Genomic DNA, 10,527 nt, shown 5'->3' with positions numbered 1-10,527 from the left:
AAAATGAGTGTTTCTGCCACTGGGTAAATAACGTGCATTAGCTATCCCACTGTAAAAACACAGCAGAGACAAGGTGTTACACTTTGGTTCTGTGATGTGATGGGAGCCTCAAGGGTTAAAGCTGACTACCCAGTGAAAACTACTGGATGATGGTGAAACAAATTATTTTTATTAAGTGGAATGATTTTTTTTTTTTAAATCAAAACTAACAATTAGCAAATGGTTTTTTTTTTTTAAACTAGCAATTGCCCAATGCTTTTACAGGGTAGAAAACCCTAAACTTAGCTGTACTTAACTAACTACAAACTTCTTTGATTACAATTAACTATACAAAATCACTGTCTCTGATTTGCTTAACAAAAAATACAAAAACAAAGACAATATAATGATAATAAAAACTTTGTCCAAAGCCAGCCCCTCTATGGTTATTTTAGGGCAGCTGGTGGAGTTAGTCATAAATCTACTTTTACAACTTAACTCCTGGGCTTCTATTTCTAACACTTATACTTAGCCTAAATACAACACTACTATACAACACAAGATTATACAATTTATACAATGTGGTTAACAGAACTTAGACACATTTTACAGAATTACACAGCGAAATTAACACAATTTAACTATTAATTAAACCAAACATTTAAGCAATACTTACAAATCCAGAAACAACAACAACAGAAAGACACACTAGAACTCGGAGCATGCTCAGGACTCGTGCACCCCTATATTTGACTCGAAGGGTGGGGAGGCAGCCTCAGGGTGATCAATCCTTTAGCCAGGCAAAAAAAAGACACGTGCCCTCAATACACGGAACCTCCGTCGAACAAAGGGGTAGAGGGTCTTTTATACAAAAATTCGGTGTCTGATGCCATGCTAGGGTCTGCATTTGGCAGGGCCTGATAGGCTAGTGATGAGGTAGTATGACAATACTGCCCTATAGGAATTTTCGTGATGTATGCGTGATCCCCTCGTGGACAGGACCAGATGGGGCATAGTTAGTGTGAGACAACTGTGTTTTATTACCCTATGTTTACTTTTTCCCCTTGCCCCTAAGACCGGTCAAGCTACGGTCAAATGAGGCTTATCTGTAAATTCAGCTAGGTGTTATCTAGTTATGCTTACCTCCCTATTTTCTTGGTGCCTTTGAGTTCCAGGATGCCTATAAGGTCAAATTCCATTCACAAAAACTGCATTGTGCTTCCCATGCTTCTCTGAGTATCTGGGTTTTGTGTGAGGGGCCTTGTGTGGCAGGATGGGCTATACGCGAAGGCCGTGGACAGAAAAAGCCTGCTTTACAACACAAAGCACTTTGGCAATGTCTCCAAAACACGTAAGTGGAGGCCAACACCATGCCACCTAGGCATCTAATGCAAAGAAGTAAGAGGATAATTTATTTTTTTAAATCTGATTTTTTGTTAATACAAAGCAGTGCATATGTTAGAATGAAAAACAGCACCAAAATGTATTCTAGCCTTTTAAGTATGCTACATATTTTGTTTTGTTTTTTCAAGTGACAGCACATACCATTACCCTTTGGGTGTGTGAGTGTCTCATGCACCAGAGTCAGATTTTTTCCTAAGCAGTCTGAAGTATAAACGATTCAGTAGAAAAATCAACATACGCAGCAAAAGCAGGGCTAGGGGGCAACGGGGCTGTCCCGCGGCGATGGGGGGGGGGGGGAGGTGCGGGCGGCGGAACCAGGGCTGGACAGGAGCCGGGGGGGGGGGGGGGGGTGGCTGGCTGGGGGAGATCAGGAGGAGGACGGGAGAACCAGCCACCGGAAGCAGGGCTGGAAGGGGGCAGCAGGGCTGGACTGGGGACATCAGGAGGAGAAGGGGGGGGGCGGAGAGCAGGACTGACCTAGGCACATGCAGACCCTGCAGATGAGTGAGTTTGGCCAGGGATTCCATTTTGCCCCTTCTCCCTGCCCCCCCCCCCCCCAACCCTCCCTGGAGTAGTTGCAAACTGCCTGGCAGGTAGACACACTCAGACAGCATGAGCACATCTACCAGCCAGGCAGTTCACAGCTAAGGACTGATACACCTAATTATAATAAAACTTACCCAATTAGAAAATACCAGGCATTTTATATGTCTAGTAATTTCTCAATTTCTTTCCCAGACAAAACCTTCAAATACCAGACTGTCGGGTACAAAACTGGACACCTGGCAACCCTACCCTTCACTCTCCCTCCTGGCCAGATACCATACCCCAATCTGCTCCTGCTCCCGCCTCCTGGAGTGCTCATCCAGTGCCGGGTCCCCTCATTCTTTTTTTTTATATGCGTTTATATTTTTGGGCTGCAAAAAACAGTACTGAAAAAACAGGTTCCAACTAAAGTAAAAAGTTTGGGAAACCCTGGTCTAGCCAGATTTCTATTCATCTTACAGTCCATTTATCCAATCCATATTCCCTTAACTTGCTGGCAAGAATATTGTGGGTGACTGTATCAAAAGCTTTGCTAACTGGGGGCTTTGGGAGGACCAAAAACAACTTATTTGAATATTCATCATTTGCTTAATGAATATGCAAATAAATGTTACCAGTCCTCCAAAAGCTCATGAATGGATTACTGGTCCCTGTGTCAAAAAGTTTGGGAACCCCTGTACTAGAGTGCACAACAGATTTAAATAAGTGGCTTCTTTGAAAGATGTAACAGCAAAAGTATGAAGCTAATGCACTCAAGAGGCTCAGAAACAAAACAAAAAAATGTAAAAAACCTAAATGTCTTCTTTTTAATACATTTGGGGGAGTATAAAACTAATAATTTTTGTTGCTGTCAATCTATTAGGCCTATTTTTATACCTATATTTAGTAAAATTTACAGTAGAAATTGCCTCTGAGAAGGATTTCATACAAGAAAGTCTTATGAAAAGATTTTTGAAGGTATTTAGGGTGAATAGAGGGTTTTTCAAAAGTATCTAGGTGGTACTTTCAAATTCTAAAAATCCATTGAATATTTGGGAACCAAGTTCTACATACAAGTGGGGACATCATGTGAAAAAGCATAAGGTGCTGCATAGAGAGGCAAAACAACAGTTGACAAAGGGAACTCTTGTTAAATTTAAAAAACAACAAATAGTCTGGTAGCACTTTAAAGACTAACAACACATGTAGATGGTATCATGAGCTTTCGTGGGCACAGCCCACTTCTTCAGATGACCGGAGTGTTAGATGTCCAGAACCAAAAATAAGGAAGGGGGGAGGGGAGGGAAGAGGCAGTGGGTATATAAATATCAAAGGGAAAGCCCAACAGTATGTAACAGGTAAAACTGATAGTCTATAAGCACCTAAAGACTGGATAGTTAAAAGAAGCAGATAAGACCCATTAGTCAGCAATTAGAGAGGAAGAGTACTAACACCAGATTCTACACAAAGAACCATTCGCACCTTCATTGGTTGGTTGATAGATAATGTCCCAGCCATCCCTGGATTCAGACCACTGGCATGAAAATTAAACTTGTAAATGAATTGTAGTTCCAACCCTTCCCTGTGTATTTGGCTTGTGGAAATCGTCTGTAACAAAACAGCAACTTGAAGATCTCTTAATGAGTGACCAGGTACATTAAAGTGTTCACCAACAGATTTCTGGTACAAAGGTGCCAATGATTCTTTGACTAACAAAAGATGATGCCATCTACATGTTGTGTTAGTATGGTAGCACTTTAAAGACTTATTTGTTGTTTAAGTTTATCCTGCATAGACTAACTTGGCTACCCCTCTGAAGCTTGAGAAAGTTTTGACACTAACTCAGGAAAACAATCAGCCTTGATGTCATGTAATTCAAAGTAATAAACTTGTGTGTTAAAACAGAATAGCACACTGCCAACAGATGGCATTATACAAGAAACATTGGAAAATGTGACTGCTGAAGCTACTAGCAACTATTAATTATTTTCAATGACTCTTTGCTAACAAACTAAACAGCACTACGACATCCATGTACATAATGTTAATGAAGATATATAATACAGTTCTAGAATGAATAAAAATAACACTTTAGAAAACATAATTTAGATTGGAATTATATTTTACAGTGGTTTAAAAAAAAAAGGCAGTCCAGTTCAGACATTGAGAATTGCCGGACAAATCTGAACTGTCAAGAGGATGTATGCAGACAGATACATTAAAAAAGCATGTAAAAACTAATTTCTAGAGGTGGGGTGTACATATGTAAAATATCAGACACACACAAGTCATTTAGCAGCTGAGAACATTGTATCAGATAGGGAAGAACTGTTTTGTCCAGACAAGAATGCAGCCCTTGAAGGTAGGTGCTGAGATCTGTTATGGAGGGGGGAGGAGGCGGGGGAAGGGAAGGGCCCTGTGCCCCACATACAATGTTATTTCAAACACTGCCAATGGATCAGGTCATAGAATCAGAGCTGGAAGAGACCTCAGGATGTCATCAAGTCCAGCCCAAGGCAGGACCAATCCCAACTAAATCAACCCAGCCAGGGCTTTGTCAGGCCAAGACTTAAAAACCTCTAGGGATGAAGATACCACCACCTCCCTAGGTAACCCATTCCAGTGCTTCACCACCCTCCTAGTGAAATAGTTTTTCCTAATATCCAACCTAGCTCTCTCCCACTGTAACTTGAGACCACTGCTCCTTTTTCTGTCATCTGTCATTACTGTGAACAGCTTCTCTCCATCCTCTTTGGAACCTCCTTTCAGGAAGTTGAAGGTTGCTATCAAATCCCCCCTCACTTTTCTCTTCTGCAGACTAAACAAACACAAATCCCTCGGCCTCTTCTCATAGGTCATAAGCTCCAGCCCCCTAATCATTTTGGTCACCCTCCGCTGGACCCTCCCCAATGTGTCCACATCCTTCCTGTAGTTGGGGGCCCAGAACTGAACACAATACTCCAGATGTGGCCTCACCAGAGCCAAATGAAGAGGAATAATCACTTCTCTGGATCTGCTGGCAATGCTCTTCTTAATGCAACCTAATATACCATTTGCCTTCTTGGCTGCAAGGGCACACTGTTGACTCATATCCAGCTTCTCATCCACTGTAATCCCCAGGTCCTTTTCTGCAGAACTGCTAACTTAGCCATTTGGTCCCCAGCCTGTAACAGTGCTTGGGATTCTTCCATCCCAAGTGCAGGACTCTACACTTGTCCTTGTTGAACCTCATCAGATTTCTTTTGGCCCAATCCTACAATTTGTCTAGGTCACTCTGGACCCTATCCCTGCCCTTCAGCGTATCTACCTCTCCTCCTAGCTTAGTGTTATCTGCAAACTTGCTGAGGGTGCAATCTATCCCCTCATCCAGGTCATTAATAAAGATGTTAAACAAAACCAGTCCTAGAACCGAACCTTGGGGCACGCCACTAGAAACGGACTGCCAACCTGACATTGAGCTGTTGATCACTGTCCGTTGGGCCCGACAGTCTAGCCAGCTTTCTATCCATCTTACCGTCCATTTATCCAATCCATATTCCCTTAACCTGCTGGCAAGAATATTGTGGGAGACCATATCAAAAGCTTTGCTAAAGTCAAGGTGTATCACCATCCACTGACTTTCCCATATCCAGAGAGCCAGTTAGAAGCCATCATAGAAGCTAATCAGATTGGCCAGGCATGACTTGCCCTTTGTAAATCCATTCTGACTATTCCTGATCACTTCCACCTCCTCTAAGTGCCTCAAAATGGATTCCTTGAGGATCCCCTCCATGTTTTTTCTGGGGACTGAGGTCAGACTGACTGGTTTATAGTTCCCTGTATTGTCCTTCTTCCCTTTTTTAAAGATGGGCACTACATTTGCCTTTTCCAAATCATGTGGGATCTCCCCCGATATCCACGACTTTTTGAAGATAATGGCTAAAGGCTCCTCAATGACATTTGCCAACTCCCTCAATATCCTCGGATGCATTAAATCTGGACCCATGGATTTGTGCTTTTCTAAATAGTTCCTAACATGTTCTTGCCCCACCAAGGGCTGTCCATCTCCTTCCCCTACTGCGTTGTCTAGTGTATTAATCTGGGAGCTGACCTTGTCCATGAAGACAGAGGCAAAGAAAGCATTGAGTACTTCAGCTTTCTCCACATCATGTAATAAGCTTAGCTCCCTCATCCAGTAAGGATCCCATATGCTCTCTGATCACCCTCTTCTTGCTAGCATGCCTCTAGAAACTTTTCTTGTTATCCTTCATATCCCTTGCTAGTTGCAATTCCAATTGCACTTCTGCCTTCCTGATAACTCCCCCGCATTCTCGAGCTATACATTTATACTCCTCCCTAGTCATCTGTCCAAGTTTCCACTTCTTGTAAGCTTCCTTTTTGTGCTCAAATTCACCAAGGATTTCCCCGGTAAGCCAATCCAGTCTCCTACCATATTTGCTTCTCTTGCTGCACATCAGGATGGTTGCTTCCTGTGCCTTCAATAAAGCTTCTTTAAAATACTGCCAGCTCTCCTGGACTCCTTTCCCCTTCATGTAAGCATCCCAGGGGATTCTATAACGTGGTTCCCCGCCTTCTCATCAATATGCATGAGCAGTGACACGGAATATGTAATGACTGTCATGAATGTACATAGATGGTTCTAGTTTCTGCTGCACACATCACCATGTGCTGCTGCACACGGCATGCAAGTAGCTGCACATGTCACCATGTGCTGCTGCACACAGTACACTCACCCCAGACAGTTAGAAGCTGTTTATTCAGACACCCAGAGACCCTTGTTTTCTCAGACAAGATCCAATGAGTTTAAAGCTACAGCTCATAAATATTCATGAGGAGAGACTACTTAAGTTCTGGTTAACCTTTCCCACTTGTTCGCTTCTTCTGCAGCGTTCCACCCTATCCCCTGTCCATGTCTATAGATAGCTAGATTAATTAGAGGTTCGTCATCGAGTCTGTCCGTTAGTATAGTGCGGCGGTTCTACGCTCAAGCGGCCGGGGTATTATATCATGACGGGAGGCATCGTGTTAGTTTAGTTAGGGATTTTGTGTATTCAGTCTGGAGTAGCTCGTCTATTGCCGGTTCCAGCTGAAGAGCGGAATCAGCCCGAAGGCCAGCGCCAGGCAACTTACCAGCAGTGAATCCTGCGTCCAGGAGCGGAAGGCCCCGGAGGAGGACTTCACTACCTGCCTGCATTCCACCTGTCCCCAGGATCTACGAGGGACCGCCTCTCTGTTCCTCGCCAGAGGAAGGAGCCTACAGCTTAAGGTCGAGAGCACCGCAGAGGGCATTGCTGCGAGGGATCGTCTTAGTCTCTCGCTAGAGACTTTAATTAGCCAAAGGCTTGAGAGACAGGTGCATCATGTCCATCGTCGACAGCTGGATAGTGTAATTATTGCCTGTGTAATCCTTGTGTTTGTGGGGTACTTTACTATCCTCCTATTTCTTCTTGGGTTGGGATATTAAGAGTGTACCTTTCCTTGTACCTTTTAAATTTCCTTGTACCTTTTAAATTTCTACAATATATGGTTTGGCCCCTTTAAATTGCGTAACGTTTTTATTTCTCTGCGGCATGTTAATCCACAAACACCTATGATAGATGAGGTTTGGTGGTATCTGCAACTTCCACTGAGGTTTAATTAATTAATTAGTAGTAATCAGATTGCAAATCTAGGCTTAAGCATCCTCAGTGTAACAATTCTGCCCATCAGTTCTCTGGGGGAGTCAAAGTCTGCTTTTCTGAAATCCAAGGTGTGTATTTTGATACTCTCCTTTCTTCCTTTGGTCAGGATCCTGAAATCTACCATCTCATGATCACTGCTTCCCAGGTTGTCACCCACCTCTACTTCCCCTATTAGTTCCTCCCTGTTTGTGAGCAGCACGTCAAGCTGCGCATGCCCCCTGGTTGGATCCTTCAGCACTTGTACCAAGAAGTTATCCCCAACATTTTCCAAAAACTTCCTGAATTATCTGTGTACTGCTGTATTAGTCTCCCAACAGATGTCAGGGTGAAGTCCCCCATGAGAACCAGGGCTTGCGATCTGGAAGCTTTGTCAGTTGTCTGAAGAAAGCCTCATCTACCTCATCCACCTGATCCGGTGGCCTGTAGCAGACACCAACCACAAAAAATCACTGCTGTTGTTTGCACCTCTAAAGTTAACCCACAGACTCTCAACAGGCTTTTCTCCCTCTATTTACTGGAGTTCTGAACAATCATAGTGCTCTCTTACATACAGTGCAACTCCTCCTCCTTTTCTCCCCCGCCTGTTCTTCCTGAACAGTTTATACCCTTCCATGACAGCACTCCAGTCCTGTGGGTCATCCCACGAAATCTGTTATCCCAATCAAATCATAGTTCTTGGACTGGGTCAGGGCCTCCAATTTTTCCTGTTTGTTACCCAGGCTTCTTGCATTCGTGTACAAACACATTAGATAACCAGCTGTTTGCCCTACATTCTTCATTCGAATCTGGGGTCCTCCTTTGTTGCTCGTTCGTCTTTGCATTCCTTCCCGGTATCCAACTTTCCCACTCACCTCAGGGCTTTAGTCACCACCCCTCTATGAACCTAGTTTAAAGCCCTCCTCACAAGGTTTGCAAGCCTGCTTGCAAAGATACTCCTTCTTCTCTTAGAGAGGTGGATCCCATCTCTTCCTAACAATCCTTGTGCCCAGAACAGAGTCCCATGGTCGAAAAAGCCAAAGCCCTCTCTCCAACACCACCTGTGCAACCATGCATTTAGTTCCTCAATTCGACGATCTCAACCCAGACTTTTCCTTTCAACAGGTAGGATGGACAAGAACACCACTTGCATTTCGAATTCTTTGATCCTTCTTCCCAGCGCTACATAATCCGCAGTAACCCGCTCAAGGTCATTCTTGGCCGTATTGTTAGTTCCCACATGGAAAAGCAGGAAGGGGTAGAGAGCTGAAGGTTTGGTCAGTTTTGTAAGACTCTCAGTCACATCCTGAATTCGAGCTCCCATCTCAAGAGATAAGCAGCACACCTCTCGAGATTCCAGGTCTGAACGGCAGATGGATGACTCAGTCCCTCTAGGAGGAAATCCCTGACCACCATCACCTGTCTTTTTCTTTTGGGGGTGGTGGTCATGGAACCCCCATTTCTAGGACTACTCATCCTATGCCATCCAGTAGATGGTGTTCCCTTCTAATTTCTTCCTTGAGAGGTCCCTCCCAAACCATTCTCCACCGCAGTGCCTGTGGAGAGAGCCTGAAAGCGATTACTTACCTTTATAGCAATGGGGGATTCCTGAGTTGGCCTTTTTTTCCTTTTAGAAATTACATGCTGCCAGTTCTCTTCCTTGTCCTGTACTGCCCTCTCTGGCTCTTCCGCCTGCCATATTTGCAGGACTAAACGCTGCCTTCTATCAAGGAAGTCTTCATCCTCTCTGATTGAGCATAGGGTTGACACCTGGGCCTCCAGTCCTCTAATTTTTTCTTCCAAAATGGTGATCAGCTTGCACTTAGTGCAGATGAAATCCCTTCTTTCTTCCAGGAGGAAGACAAACATGGCACAAGCTGTGCAGGTAACAACAGCAGACCTATCATTATCCACACCTGCTTTCCTAGAGAAAGGATTAAAAAGAATGGCAAATATACCTTATCCCCTTCTCAACTTCATCTCAAAACTCCCTGTTAGTAATCACCTGATCACAAACTCCCTGGTCGCTGACTCTCTGCTTATAAAGCCCTGGACTACCTAATTGCTCAGCCAATCAGCAGAGGCTTCTAGATTTCAAACCTTGATTAGAAGCCAACAGCTTCCAGTCACAGCACACACTCTGTGGGGGTAGGGGGGTGTCAAAGGAGGTGAGAGCAGTCTTACCTCCTGCTTCTTTTGAGTGGGCCCTGTAGGATGATAGGCCCCTATTAAGAGGGTTAATAGGTAGCATGTTTAAAACAAACAAAAGGAAGTTTTTCTTCACGAAGCACACAATCAACCTGTGGAACTCCTTGCCAGAAGAGGTTGTAAAGACCAAGACTTCAACAGGGTTCCAGAAAGAACTTGATAAAGTCATGAAGATTAGGTCCATCGATACTTATGTGCCAAAATGGATAGGAATGGTGTCCCTAGCCTCTGTTTGTCAGGGGCTGGAAATGGCTGACAGGAGAGAATTTCCTGTTTCTGTTCATGCCCTCTGGGGCATCTGGCACGGGCCACTCTTAGAAGACAGGGTACTGGGCTAGATGGACCTTTGGTCTGATCCCGTATGGCCCGTTTTATGTTCTTGCAGCTCCTTTTTCAGTTTCTCCAAAATCTTCTTAGGATGTGGTTGTACTTTTCCCTGTACCTTCTGATCCTAGCAAACCTCACCCATGGCCCCACAGGGTTATGAGATCCCCCCCTTATCAATATCATCCTGAGGGCCATTCATCACATCAGAAGGAGGAAGCCAGACTCAGGGATTAGCCAATCAGGCCTCTGAACACTGGGCCCCTGGGAGGTGTCCACTGATTCCCTAGGTGCCTTTAAGGAGCACTGGGCGCTGTTGTGGACTTTCTGCTCCTATTGAGCCTAGAAATGTGAAAAGTTAACTGATAACCATCACCCTAAATGGGTAATGTTTACAGGTTCTGATTAACCAGTAGGGGCTGGAGCAGCT

The sequence above is a fragment of the Pelodiscus sinensis genome, chromosome 5, assembly GCF_049634645.1.
Source record: "Pelodiscus sinensis isolate JC-2024 chromosome 5, ASM4963464v1, whole genome shotgun sequence".
NCBI classification, from domain to species: domain Eukaryota; kingdom Metazoa; phylum Chordata; order Testudines; family Trionychidae; genus Pelodiscus; species Pelodiscus sinensis.
This window is presented reverse-complemented; position numbering follows the sequence as displayed.